Raw genomic sequence first — 13753 nt, forward strand, 5'->3', positions numbered from 1 at the left:
GAAACAAAAAGAGTTTTTAAAATCTGCAGGACTGAACACATAAAGAAATGTGTGTGTTTTTTAAATAACAGACTAAACGTGTACTTGCACGAAATACACAGTCTAAGGGCATTCTTTTCCATTTACATGCAGCTCTTTGAAGAGCTCATATGTCTCCATTTGGATGTTTCCTAGGCACCACAAACTCAGAAAGTAAAAACTGGAACTCATCATATTTCCCCTCTACCTTGTTCGGGTTCCCCACCCTTGCAAATGGTCTCCCTATCCGTCCAGATGCCTCTGCCAGAAACCTGAAAGAAGTTCTTGAATTGCCACGGGAGACATTCTTTTCCCTCTTCATTATCTATGTTATATCCACTTTGTGCATATCCACTAATAATACCTGTCATTTAAATCGGTGTACTTTTTTCCCATCCCCCCAGCATCACTGCTCATGGCATCCCAGACAGGGCCCTACTTTGAGTCCTCCTCAGTTCTTGACTCCTGTTGATGTCCTGGCTTCCCGTCTGCATCCTGCTCTATCCCTACCTCAGTGTCCTGCCTGCCTGTCATGCCTTTCCCTGCACCCTTCCTCTCTCACAACACAGTTTCTCTTTGGCTTCATTATCTTTGCATGTGCTGTTCCTTCTTTCTGAAACGCTTTTCTTCCATCCAGCTCATCCTTCAAACCTCAGTTGTCACATCCGCAGTCTTCTCCCCGTACAGCCCTCCCTCCCGTGTACTTCATAGCTCATCTGCTACTTCTAGGATGGATCTTACACAGACACATTCTCGTCTGAGTCCCTCCTAGCGTGTGAGCTCACTGAGGGGAAAGGATTTTATATATATGTATCCTAGCACCGAGGGGATCCTCAGTAAGTGCTTTTAGAATACATAGGCTTCACAAGCAGGCAAACACATTCTGCTTGTGAGAGATGCAAACAAAAGCAGGAAATAGGAAAGTCTGTTCACTGACCTGGCATCCAACATCGACACTGTATGTAGCAGTGCCAGGGATTAGCAATGTGAAACCAGAGCAAAGTATTCATTTCTAAGTATTTTAGGGGGCTTTGATGGGTAGACATGGCAGCTTTGGCAGTCTGGCTAAAAAGCCTATTTTGTTAATTAACCCAACAATTTTTGCTTTACTCCTCTTAATTCTTTGTCCATTTTCTGGACCTGTCCTTTAAATCTTTCTCTTATAAAAGACGAAGATAAGATTATGCGAAGTAGAGACCTCCTGGTTTGTTTTCAGAGAATAAGAGAATAAGGTGTCTTCCTCAAGGAGTCATATATTTGTCCTTCTGTTAGCAGATAGCCAAATTTTTAAATAATTATTTGTTAATTATGTGATTGCCTATGATTTATTTGTATGTAATTGTAGAATTTTCCATATAAACAGACATAAAGAAATACAATCATAAATTAAAAAAAATATTTTGTTAAACCGTTATGCCCTGATTTGAAGTTTGTAAGAAATAGTCTATAATCATGCCTTATACCCTGAGAGTGTGGACTATTTGATAAACTCTTCCAGAGTGAATAATTTTATTATCTAATTAGACTTATTCTGTCCTAGGCCAACAAGTGATGATATCACCATTCACTGACTAACAGGATTCAGCAGGGTTCGCTGAACCACAAGTACAGGGAAGTTGTCCTGGAAAAGTAGGTCTAATGGTAGCAGCCCTTACCTGGAGTCCAGGGACAAGGCCCCTGCAAAGAATCAGATGACACTATTTATAGAGTTATACGTTCAATTCATGTGTTCCCTAAGATCACCCCTATGATCACCTCAATTTCCCTATTTTCTTTTCCCATCCTAAGACTACTCTTCTAATTCAGTTCCTATTATTCTTTTTTTTTTATAACAAGTATCTGTCTGTCTCTTTCCACTTTTTGTCTTATTATTATCTATACTCCACACGTCTAACTCCACTCCTTCACACCTTCTATCCCCTTCTATTTCTTTTTTTTTTTTTTCTTTTCCCTTTTTTGTGGTACGCGGGCCTCTCACAGCTGCAGCCTCTCCCGTTGCGGAGCGCAGGCTCCTGACGCGCAGGCTCAGCGGCCATGGCTCACGGGCCCAGCCACTCCGCGGCATGTGGGATCCTCCCGGACCGGGGCATGAGCCCGTGTCCCGTGCATTGGCAGGCGGACTCCCAACCACTGCGCCACCAGGGAAGCCCCCTTCTATTTCTCTTGTTTCTTTTTTCCTTACTGCAGAGTCCTTGAAGGTAAAGTCCAGTTTGGGATATTCTTTGAGGGCCTTTCCTTCTATGGATTGTAGAGTTAGCCATCCTCGTATCCAAAATGTATTCAAAAGAGAAGTAGACAAAGACATGAATCCTGAGCTTCCATAGGGGGCTGGATAAGCTAGGAGTAGGAATACCCACTCCATCATTTCTGTATGTTTTTCTGACTGGTTGAAGCCACCTTCCTCTATAGCCAATAGCCTGGGGAATCTATGGAGAGATCTGCTCATCAATAATAAAAGGGGTCTTGGCCATGCATTTGTTTCCAACTCAATGAAAGCATAAACCCTCTCCAGGACAATCTCAGGCATTTTGTCCAAATTTCTCCATTCCATGTCAGCCGGGTGACTGAATTTCAGACTGAGAGAGGTTCAGACTGAATTAAGAGTAAACTGGTGCTCACTTCAGCAGCACATATACTAACATTGGAACAATATAAGGATTAGCATGGCCCCTGCACAAGGGTGACATCCAAATTCGTGAAATGTTCCATATTTTTTGTGAAAGTAAAAAAATCCCATTTTAAACTGCATCAAGAAGAATAAAACACCTAGGAATAAACTTAACTAAGAAGGTGAAAGACCTATACTCTGAACATTATAAAAAAATTAATGAAAGAAATTGAAGATGATATAAGGAAGTGGAAAGATATCCCATGCTCTTGGATTGGAAGAATTAATATTATTAAAATGGCCATACTACTCAAAGCAATCTACGGATTTAATGCAATCTCTATTATTTAAAATACCCAGGACATTTTCCACATAACTAAAACAAATAATCCTAAAATTTATATGGAACCACAAAAGAACCTGAATTGCCAGAGCAATCCTGAGATAAAAAGAACAAAGCTGGAGGTATCACCCTCCCAGATTTCAGACTGTACTACAAAGCTACAGTGATCAAAACAGCATGGTACTGGCACAAAAACAGACACATAGATCAATGGAACAGAATAGAGAGCCCAGAAATAAACCCACACATCTATGGTCAATTAATCTATGACAAAGGAGGCAAGAATATACAATGGAGAAAAACAGTCTCTTCAGTAAGTGGTGCTGGGAAAATTGGACAGCTACATGTAAAGCAATGAGATTAGAACATTCCCTCACACCATATACAAAAATAAATTCAAAATAGTTTAAAGACCTAAATGTAAGAATGGAAACCATAAAATTTCTAGACGAGAACATAGGCAGAACACTCTTTGACATAAATTGTAGCAATATTTTTTTTGGATATGTGTCCTAAGGCAGAAGAAATAAAAGCAAAAATAAACAAATGGGACCTAATTAAACTTAAAAGTTTTTGCACAGCAAAGGAAATCATCATCAAAACGAAAAGACAACCTATGGAATGCAAGAAAATATTTGCAAATGATATGATCCATAAAGGATTAATATCCAAAATATATAAGCAACTCAATATCAAAACAAACAAATGACCCAATCCAAAAATGGGCATAAGAACTGAATAGACATTTTTCAAAGAAGACATACAGATGGCCAACAGGAACATGAAAAGATACTCAACATTGCTAAATTATTAGAGAAATGCAAATCAAAACAACAATGAGATATCACCTCACAACTGTCAGAATGGCTATTATCAAAAAGTCTACAAATAACAAATGCTGGTGAGGATATGGAGAAAAGGGAACCCTTGTACATAGTTGGTGAGAATGTAAATTAGTGCAGCCACTATGAAAAACAGCATGGAGGTTCCTCAAAAAACTAAAAATAGAACTATCATACAATCCAGCAATTCCACTCCTGGGTATATATCCAGAAAAAATGAAAACAATAATTCAAAAAGATACATGCACCTCAGTATTCATAGCAGCACTATTTATAATAGCTAAGATATGGAAGCAACCTAAGTGTCCATCAGCATGAATGTATAAAGAAGATGTTGTATATATATATATATATATATATATATATATATATATATATATATATATGTATATACACACACACAATGGAGTACTACTCAGCTGTAAAAAGAATGAAATTCTGCCATCTAAAGCAACATTAATGGATCTACAGAGTATTATGTTTAGTGAAATAAGCCAGAGATAGAAAGGCAAATACTGTATGATATCACATGTGGAATTTAATAAACAATACAAACAAATGTATATAGCAAAACAAAAAGAGACACACAGATGTAGAAAACAAACTAGAGCTTAACTAAAAGGGGGAGGTACAAATTAGGGGTAAGGGATTAAGAGATACAATCTACTATGTATAAATAGATAAGCAACAAGGATATATTGTATAGCACAGGGAATTATAGCCAATATCTTATAATAACTTTTAATGCAGTATAATCTGTAAAAATACTAAATCACTATGCTGTACATCTGAAATTAATATAATATTCTAAATCAGCCATACTTCAATTAAAAATGAGCAAATGGATCTCTCTAATGCATCTATTGGAAGACAATCTGCAATCCAGGGGCAATTCTACATACAGTAATTTGCTCTGAGGTAAAAAATGTCACAGTTATTTCACAAATCCCAAGGACAAAAATAAGGTAATGCACAATTCTTTGTATGGGAATACTAGTAAGTCCCTTGTGTAATAACAGCAGCCTTCAGAGGAGAGAATGCCTCCATCTTGATTTTAAGCCCTGAACATCTCACACCTATTATAAGGAAACCTTGTGATAATATCCTTGCTGCTTTGAGATATGAAATATGAAGTTCCTTTCTTCACCCACTGTGACATTTTAGTCTGTCCCTTACCCATTTTTTAGTCTCCAAATCATGAAGGAAGTCAGTTTGAGAGTTTTCAGAGAAAATGTCCTCATCATCTGATCTGTCCAAGATGTGGTCCATTTTGGTAAATTCCCTTAGCAAACTGTAAGGCACACAACTGAAAAAGATACTGTTATTATGTCTTCTGTCTATAGCTTAGGCCTGCCCTAAACTTCTCTAGAGGGAGAACACTGGATCTTTCCGGAGCCAAAGAGCACCTGCTACTCTTGTACTGATTTCATTCTGTGTGAATAATGTCTAGTGTAGCGCATTACACGAGATAGGAATAGAGAGGCTGGATAAATATTTGTTGACTGAATCAATAAATGATTCAGAGTGAGATTCTGAATTCTGAAGCCATTGCAGCTCTTTGTGCGTACATGCAAATGCGTGTGTAAAATAAACAAATAATAAATAAATATGCTTCTTTAAAAAGTAGAGTTAAAAAAGTGTCATATGGTTCAAAGGAAAGGAGTAAGTCTGTGCTACCATCATGATTTCTAGACCCAAGACGTCCTCCTCCCAACATTTACTAGTTTCTTCTTTATTCTTCCACAGAGATTCTATGCATAAATAAGCAGCTATGTTTATATAAATGCCTTTTAAAATACAAATGAGAGGATATTATCTTGGAGTCCATTTCATATTAGAGCTGCCTCTTTTTAAAAATTGTTAGATGGTATTCCATCATGAGTCTACATCATAATTTGCTAATCAGCTCTTTATTGATGTTTATGTACACTGTTTCTAATCAATTGCTACTGCAAACAATGCTGCAGTGAATATCCCTACATATCTATGTGTATATGTACAAGAGTCTCCATTGGATAACCCTAAAAATAGAATTGCTGGGTCAATAGATACGTATATTTTACATTTTTGATAGATTTTACCAAATTACGCTTTGAAGCGGTTAAATCCATTTACACTTTCAGCAAAAATGATGAGACTGCCTGTTTTCCAACTCCTTTTCTAAAACCATGTGTTAGAAAAGTTTTTGATCTTCGCCAATCTGGTATGTTTAAACTGGTATCTCACTATAATCTCTTTTTATGAGTAAGGTTGAGCATCTTTGCCCGTACATATGAAACTCACTTGTACTTCCTTTGCTATGATAATCCCTTGCCCATTCCCTATTGGACTATTGTTATTTTGCTGGGCTGCTTATATGTGTATAGATGTGCACACACACACTCACACACTCAAGTATACTTTTAAATGAATTGCAATATATTTGTGATGGGGGCCTAAGGCAGTGGTTTCCTATCTGTGGGCTTTGAACCCTGAGTTGGGGGACATTCTATACCTACCCTGATAGAAAGTGGTCCTGGAATGTATATACATTTCTATAGATTCAAGAAGTACTGCTGAATGTTTCCAAATGTATATGCTACTGTTATTAATAAATTATAAATGGATTTAAAAACATCCTTGATATCATAGTAGCTTTTTTGACATATGAGGGGTTCTGGAAAATCTTTTCCTTTAGAAAAGTTCTTCCAATTTAAAAAGGTTGTAAACGATTGGTTTGTATTAGTATACATTTTTATCGTGTATTAACATATGCATAAATATTTAACAAATATTCATATGAATGTGTGCTTCCTCTACTCTAGAAACCATATTAAATGGTTTATATCTTTAGCAGGTGAAGATGATGAAGGAACAAAACAATCAACGCTTTTTCACAAATTGAGATGAGCATCTTGACCATTCCTATTCAACTGATGTCTGCCTAGTTTATGACCATAGGTCCCTTGACTATCTCACAGGACCTACCACACTAGATATTCATGAGATCAAAATTAGAAGCATTATAGAGAAGAATGTCAACCCCAACGCTGAACTTGGAAATCTCATCATTCGGTCCTACCAGGCTGAGGAAGTCTCCAGACAGGACCCCAGAAACTGCCCCCTGGGAGCTCAGCCCTGACTTACTTCTGCATCGCGCCTTTAGCTGCATCGATGTTTTGGAGAAAGCCATTGTTTTTCTCTGTCAATTCTTTCTCCTTCCCACCTGGCTTCATCTGCAGAAGCATCTTGACACTTAGCTTCATGAGAGCCATTTCTTCAGCACTGCAGGGGCAATGGTGTATTTCTTTCTATTTGTAAACTGATGTTTGTTTTACTCTTTTCCTATCGTTGACAATTATTTGTAATTTCTCACTGCTGTAAACAATATAGTAATGAATATATTTGTTTAGGAATTTTCAGTGCATTTCAGTGCATTCAGTGTATTACTTACTTAGAATACTTCCCTAGAAGTGGAACTCCTGGTAATAGGATATACTGATTTGTAAGGATTTAGAAAAATATTCCCAAATTACTTTCCTAAAGGTTCAACCAATATATATTACTGGCAGCTGTGTGTGAGAAGAGGCACCTTCATTTCAGCCTGATAGGCAAGTGTTAGCTGCAGAGCAGAGAATTGAATTGTTAAGAGTATTTAAGTACTGTAGTGAGAAAAATAATAGCAAAAGGAAATAGGAAAGAAGGTAGAAAAGGGTGAGACAGGTTCTAGGAAGCTCATATGAAAAGCCATAATAAAGGGTCCATGCGAACCGTAACTTGTAGTAACTAGCAGAGATCAGAGGTGGTACCCAGCCTTAAACATAAAGAAACCTTTCCCTTTGTGCACTCAACTAACTATAGTAAATTGTCACTGGAGGGTGTCTGGTCCCCAGGACCCCGTGGGACAGAATCCCTGAGGGACAGAGGGGATGGTAGACTGACAGGAATGGAAGTGATTAGCAGGGATGGTCCTAGAAGAGTGATTATGGCTGCGATTAGAAACAGAGGGAAGGAGAGGCACTGGGAACCACAGAGATACTGGAATTATCTGGGCGACCAAGGGCCCGGCCTATCACTCTGGGGCAAAATTGAGCTTTATCTTTGACCTGTGTGGGGATCCACAGTGGATGTTGTTCAAAGGGGACCCCTCGTAAAGAAGCAGCAGGAAAAGGCCAGAACCTTGAGCACAACAGAAAAGAATAAACCTTTGATGTCTTTCAGGAAGGACACTGTGACCTACCCGATCTCATCACAGCTCCCATCCGGACAGTCCGTCTGTATCCTGAAGCATTACTAACACAATTCCAAGCTCTGAAAGACAATGACCACTGAGATCTACCTAGTCTCTTTCCTGTCCGAAAATTAGAATCCTGTACAAATAATAAGGTTTCCTTATTTTGGTAACTTTTTGACATCCTAATGGCTTCCATTGGGTGATTTAAAAGGAAAATCTATTCTTCTCAATTCAGGTAGCTACACAAATTCTGCCTCCATACATTTCCTCACATTTCAAATAACAGAGTCCTAATGATGGCTTACGTTTGTGCGGCTCCTAATAAATTACTCAGTGTTTCTCACGTATGTCCTTATTCAGTTCCCACGACAACACGGTGGGGAAGGTATTAGCCCCATTTTCTGTGCACGTTGACCAAGGCTCTGGGAGTTCGCATGATGTACTTAGCAAAGCCAGGACCCAGAACTGCCATATCCTCACAGCTACTCATAAGGGATTTCTCCCCCATCCTAAAGATGATCTAGATGAAGGCTCTCCAATAAAACTTTCTGTGATGATGGACATGTTTTCTACCCTGTTCATTTCAGTAGCACCAGCCACCTGTGTCTACTGAGCACTTGAGATGTAGCTAATGCAACCGAGGAATTGAATTTTTAATTTAATTGAAATACATTTAAATTTAAATAGCCACCTGTGGCAAATGGCTACCATATTGGACAACTCAGAATTTTCTAGACCAGGGATCGGCAAACTATAGTCCACAGGCCAAATTCATCCTGCCATCTGTTTCCGTAAACAACATTTTATTGGAACACAGCCATACCCATTCCTTCATGTATTGTCTGTTACTGCTTTGGTGCTGCAATGACAGAATGGAATGGTTGCAAGACAGACCTAAATTTGGCATACAGAGCTTAAGATATTTACTATCTTGCCCTTTGCAGAAAAAAAAATAAAAGTTGCCAACGCCTGTTCTAGACCATCACTTTTTTCTATGATGCTTTTTCTATGGGTGTTTGCTACAATGAATCAACTGAATACATTGAATAAGAGCTTGGATTTTGGAGAGTCAGGCTGGGTTCGTATCATAGCATCAACACTCAGCAACTGGGCCTAATCTTAAGGTTCCAGGTCTCACATTCCTCATGTGTAGAATGGGGTTTAACACAGCGCAAAAGCTGGGCGATGGTATCTATCTATTTATAACAGTAGGAATGGGAGCTATTGTAAGGTTTCTTTGGCTTCAAATATTACAAATAATAATAATATGCTTACACATGTACAGCACCTTCAGTTGAAGAGGCGCTTTCACTAAGATGTTTCTTTGATCCTCACATCTACCCTGTACAGTCAGTCAACCACGGCAGATCCTAGTACCTCGATTTTTTTAGATGCAGAAACGGACACCCAGAGATGATCCATGATCTGCCCCAAGTTTTATTGCTAGAAAATGGTAGAAACAGGATTTCAACCTGCCAACCTCTGGCTACAAGTTTTGCAGTCATCCTACCATTAAACATAAATTTGATACCCCATATGTTGTAATGGATTGGTTAGCAGCCTTCTTACCTCAAAATAAGCCATCTTTTGAAGCTAACTTTTGACTAGTTATGTAGTGTGGATCCTTGCTATTCAAAGTACGGTCTGTAGATCATCAGTATAAACTGGGAGCTTTTGCTAAACATACAGAATCTCAGGTTCCACCCTAGACTCACTGAATCAGCCTCTGCATTTTCGCAAGATCCCAGGTGATTCCTAGTCATATTAAAGTTTGGAAGTGCCTGCACTCTAGGCCCCGTCAGCTAGAATCTGTCTTCTTCCCCTTCCTACATCCCATCTCTTCATTCCTACATGTTTACACTATGGGCCTCTAGGACTGTTAGGTACAACTGAATGGATCCCTCCTCCTTCCACCCGCACCTCATCAAAACCTTTAAAATTACAAATTTGGAGAAGCGTTAGTCAAAAGGAACAGATCAACTGTTTTAAAAGACAACCAATGAAATCTCTAACTTACATTTTGTGAGCGTTTCCTCTAGGCCAGACCACCCAGATAACCTTCTTCAGTACCTGTTAGCTGGACAATTTGAGATATCAGAAATTTAAAAAAATGGTTCCAAGAATCAGGGATTTGGTGTCACCCTGGCCCTGGCAAGGTTATAATGTGCAGGTATGGCTGTGAAATTGTATATACCTGGTGATATCCTTGCTCTTCCCAATTTGGTGATCACAAATACCTCTAAGTTCAGTGGGGTAGACTAGAAACAGTCAAGTTTCCCTGGAAAATTCTGGTGATGCCTCCTTTCCCCAGCGCCAAAGGCAGAGAGGAGGCCATTGACGAGGGTGCACAATTCGGCAGGTGAGTTTGCAGTTGGACTCGCCCTCTCTGACATTCTACTTGGAATGTGGCACACGTGACCCTTCAACCCCCCTCTCACAAGGTTCCAGGTACGCAGTGCTCTCCCGCTTTTCTTTTACCTGCATCTCCAGCCTGTCTCCCAGCTTCCTTGCTTCTCTTGCCAACTTTCTGGAAACAGAATCCTTCCCCCGCCCCAACCCTCTGTCCATCATCTACTGGCCTCTGACAGGAGGCTCTGGGAGGCTCTTCCCACCTCGGCTTCTCCCATGCCTGCCCTTTCATCTCCTTGCCTGAACAAAGCATCTGAGAGCTTCTGCGAGGGAAGACAGGACTTCACCTACTCTTTCCCCCCTCAGCAGGAATGAGGAAGGCAGTTGTTCATGTTGCAAACCAGGGCTGCTCCTACTTTATGGCTCGGTCACCTACTCGCCTTTGCCTACCACGTTCACAGCCCACTCTCACTTCTTCCAGGACTTCAGTGCTAACTTCACGTTTCCCTCTGTACCTCATCTTCTCCCCTCATTCTCCAGGAACTCAGCACCTAGGCGAGGGGCCTAACATTCTGACTTTGCAGATTCTCAGTCCCTCAACTCTTAAGGCTTTCCCCTTCACCTACCAAAATTATTCAGCAGCACGGAGATGAAATACAGAACGTTTTTTCATACATATAAACATTAGAGTTAGATCAGTGTTGGAAACCTGGTTTTGCCATTTATTAGTTATTTGATTTGCAGCAAAATTTAATTTTTTGTCTGAAAAGTGGGTTTGATAATACCTGCCTAATTGGTGTGTCGAGAAGATGAAGGTAATAGTGTAAAGAAGGAGTTTAGGGTCGAGCTGGACAATTGCTAGTGATCCCGCTAGAATGTGGGTTCCATGAAGACAGGAGTGTTTGTGTGTTGTGTTGACTGCTGTACCCACAGCACTAGAAGAATGGCTGGCACATAATAGATGCTCAGCAAAATTTTGTCAAAGGAATGGGACGAATGCGCACATGGTGGCCATGATTTTTATGGCAACAAATTAGGTCTTGTCATCACCCTGAGCGTTTCCTCAGATAGAAGCTCAATCTGAGATGTCTCACCTCCCTCCTGGGCTTCCCTATGCTCTCTTCCTAGCTGGGAACCCAGACTCCCTCGCGTTGCCCCCCCACCCCTCCACCCCCAGTGCCTGCCGGGCTAAGCTTCAGCCTTGGGTACCTGTCCCATATCAGGACTAGGCTCCTAGCTTTTGTTGTCCCAGGTGACCTCATGTTTCTTTAGGAAAAACCACAAGATTCTTACGAGCGGTTCCACCACAATTTAATAACGACAACAACAGTAATATCTAACACTTATGAATGTTTCCTGATGCACCAGGCACTCTTCTAAGTGTTACATATATGACCTAATTTAATTCTTACCACCTTCCAAACAGGGGGGGTTCTGGGATTCAAACCCAAACCTGCTCAATCTGGCTCCAGGGACCATGTCCTTAAGCGCCCCTGTACACGACTATTCTTCTCAGTGTTAGTCAGCAAAACTGTATGCATCTCTTGTTGCTTCCCAAACACGTGGGCCCCAGCAGCTGTTTCCTGTCTCGCTCCGTTCCTTTCCCACTGCCAGGCTCGCTCCCAAATGCCGCCAGCTCCCTCCACCAGCAGTGACCCGGCCTCTGCGTTGCGGCACTGATGGAGGCCACATGATGTGAATCTCCTCTCCACGACCAGACAGCTCCTCGGTGTAGTGCTTCTCCATTCAGAACACACCATGGTTCCCTCACCCTCTCCCACGGCCCTTTTAAGCTCCAAGAAAGTTCTTTTCACTCTCCTTCCTCAGGCTCCCTGGAAGACCCTTGTTTGTTTGAGGGGGAAGGTGGGATCCTATTCCATCTGGATCAATTCCCTTGCAATTTCAAAAACTCTTTTTGAGCTCCACTTCAGGCATCCCACAAAGAAGCTCACAATTTCTTTGAGGAAATGGACATCTTCTTACATCTTCTCACATCTTCAAGTTCTGCCTCTGTCCTGTCACTTTGCCTCCGTGTGCAAACCACGTCCTATTTCCCCTCTTGTAGGAAAATATCCTTCATCCTGTATATTTGAGCTACGATCTTTTATGTCTCTTTCCTTTTAACAAAAATTTCTCAACATTTCAGAGACTGTATGTTGCTCATTATATATTCTTATGCTAAATGCTTTCAGTATGGCTTCTTGTTTGCAAGGCTTTTGTTAGTTTGTCTGTTTGTTGCTTAGTTTTCTATTTTTAGAGGCTTTGATTTTTGGTGGGGTGAAAATAGTACACGTTTCTCACACTCATTTGACTCCACCACCAGAGCAGCTTCTGAGCTCAAAGCACTGTGTCTCATGGACCACACTTTGGGAAACCCTTTTATAAGATCATAGATACTGTAAGTAAAGTTCCAGGCACACAGGAAGGTCTCCTAAACAGCAGCAACCACAGTCATAGGGCGTACCCACTGTTGCATCTTGGAATTCTTGACCTTGGCAGTTTTCTTGAACGACTTCTTGTCCACTGTCATAATCTCTAGGTGCTCAGAAATAGGCTTTCTCCCAGGCCTCAGCGAGGTCTAACCCCAGCATCCGTCCCATCCAGCAAGTTCTGGTCCCAGCTTGTCCTCACTGCCTGTCACCAGGCCACCCCCAGCCCAGCGAGTCCTGAGAGGTGGCCTTAGTATCAAGAAGGATGTTGGATTCCTGTGAAAACCCTAAGCCCTGTATATGTTGGCAAAAGGCCTCACTGAGGGCCCAGAGATTTCAGGACTAAAAGCTAGAGACGAGTGAATATGTGTTTATGTATGTTCCCAAAGGAATAGGAACTTTTAATGAGCACCTTTCCTTGGCGGGTTCTGCAATATTTTCATTTACTAACATTGTTGTGAAGCCAGTAGTTAGTTCACCGAATCTGCTTTGAATGTGCCTCTTTTAAAACTTTGCCAGGACAGAGAGATCCCTGCAAGCTACTTCATGTCTCTGAGCTTCCCTTTTTTCATCAACAAAATGGAAGAACATCGACCTTGAAGGCTTATTGTGAGTAGGAAGTGAAATGCTGTGTATAAAGCACCTGGTACAGTCCCTGGAGCACAGTGGGCACTAAAAAAGAGAAGTGACGGCCTGAAGGAATAGAACACGTAAAACCACATGTGACGGTCTTGGTCACACAAGGAGAACATTGCTTGGGATAAGGAGAACATTACTCATTCTGCATCTGGGAAGCCCCTGGCTTCCAGCCCTTTAATAAAATGATAAAGTCACTGTTTTTAAGGATACTGAGTTGAAAGAGAGAAAGGGCATAAGAAGGAGAGGGAGGAAAACTGTGTTTTGCCTGAGGTTAAGGAAAGATCTTGGAAGCCCAAACTCTCCATTAGACCC

General features: G+C 40.8%; 1 non-coding gene across 1 annotated transcript; it reads left to right on the forward strand.

Annotated features, from left to right (window-relative positions):
* Positions 1-2629: 2629 nt before the first annotated feature.
* On the forward strand, positions 2630-2733 carry LOC136131713 (U6 spliceosomal RNA). Its single transcript, XR_010656438.1, has one exon. It is a non-coding gene; the product is annotated as a U6 spliceosomal RNA (small nuclear RNA).
* Positions 2734-13753: the final 11020 nt, after the last annotated feature.

The sequence above is a fragment of the Phocoena phocoena genome, chromosome 11 (genome assembly GCF_963924675.1).
Source record: "Phocoena phocoena chromosome 11, mPhoPho1.1, whole genome shotgun sequence".
Classification (NCBI taxonomy): Eukaryota; Metazoa; Chordata; class Mammalia; order Artiodactyla; family Phocoenidae; genus Phocoena; species Phocoena phocoena.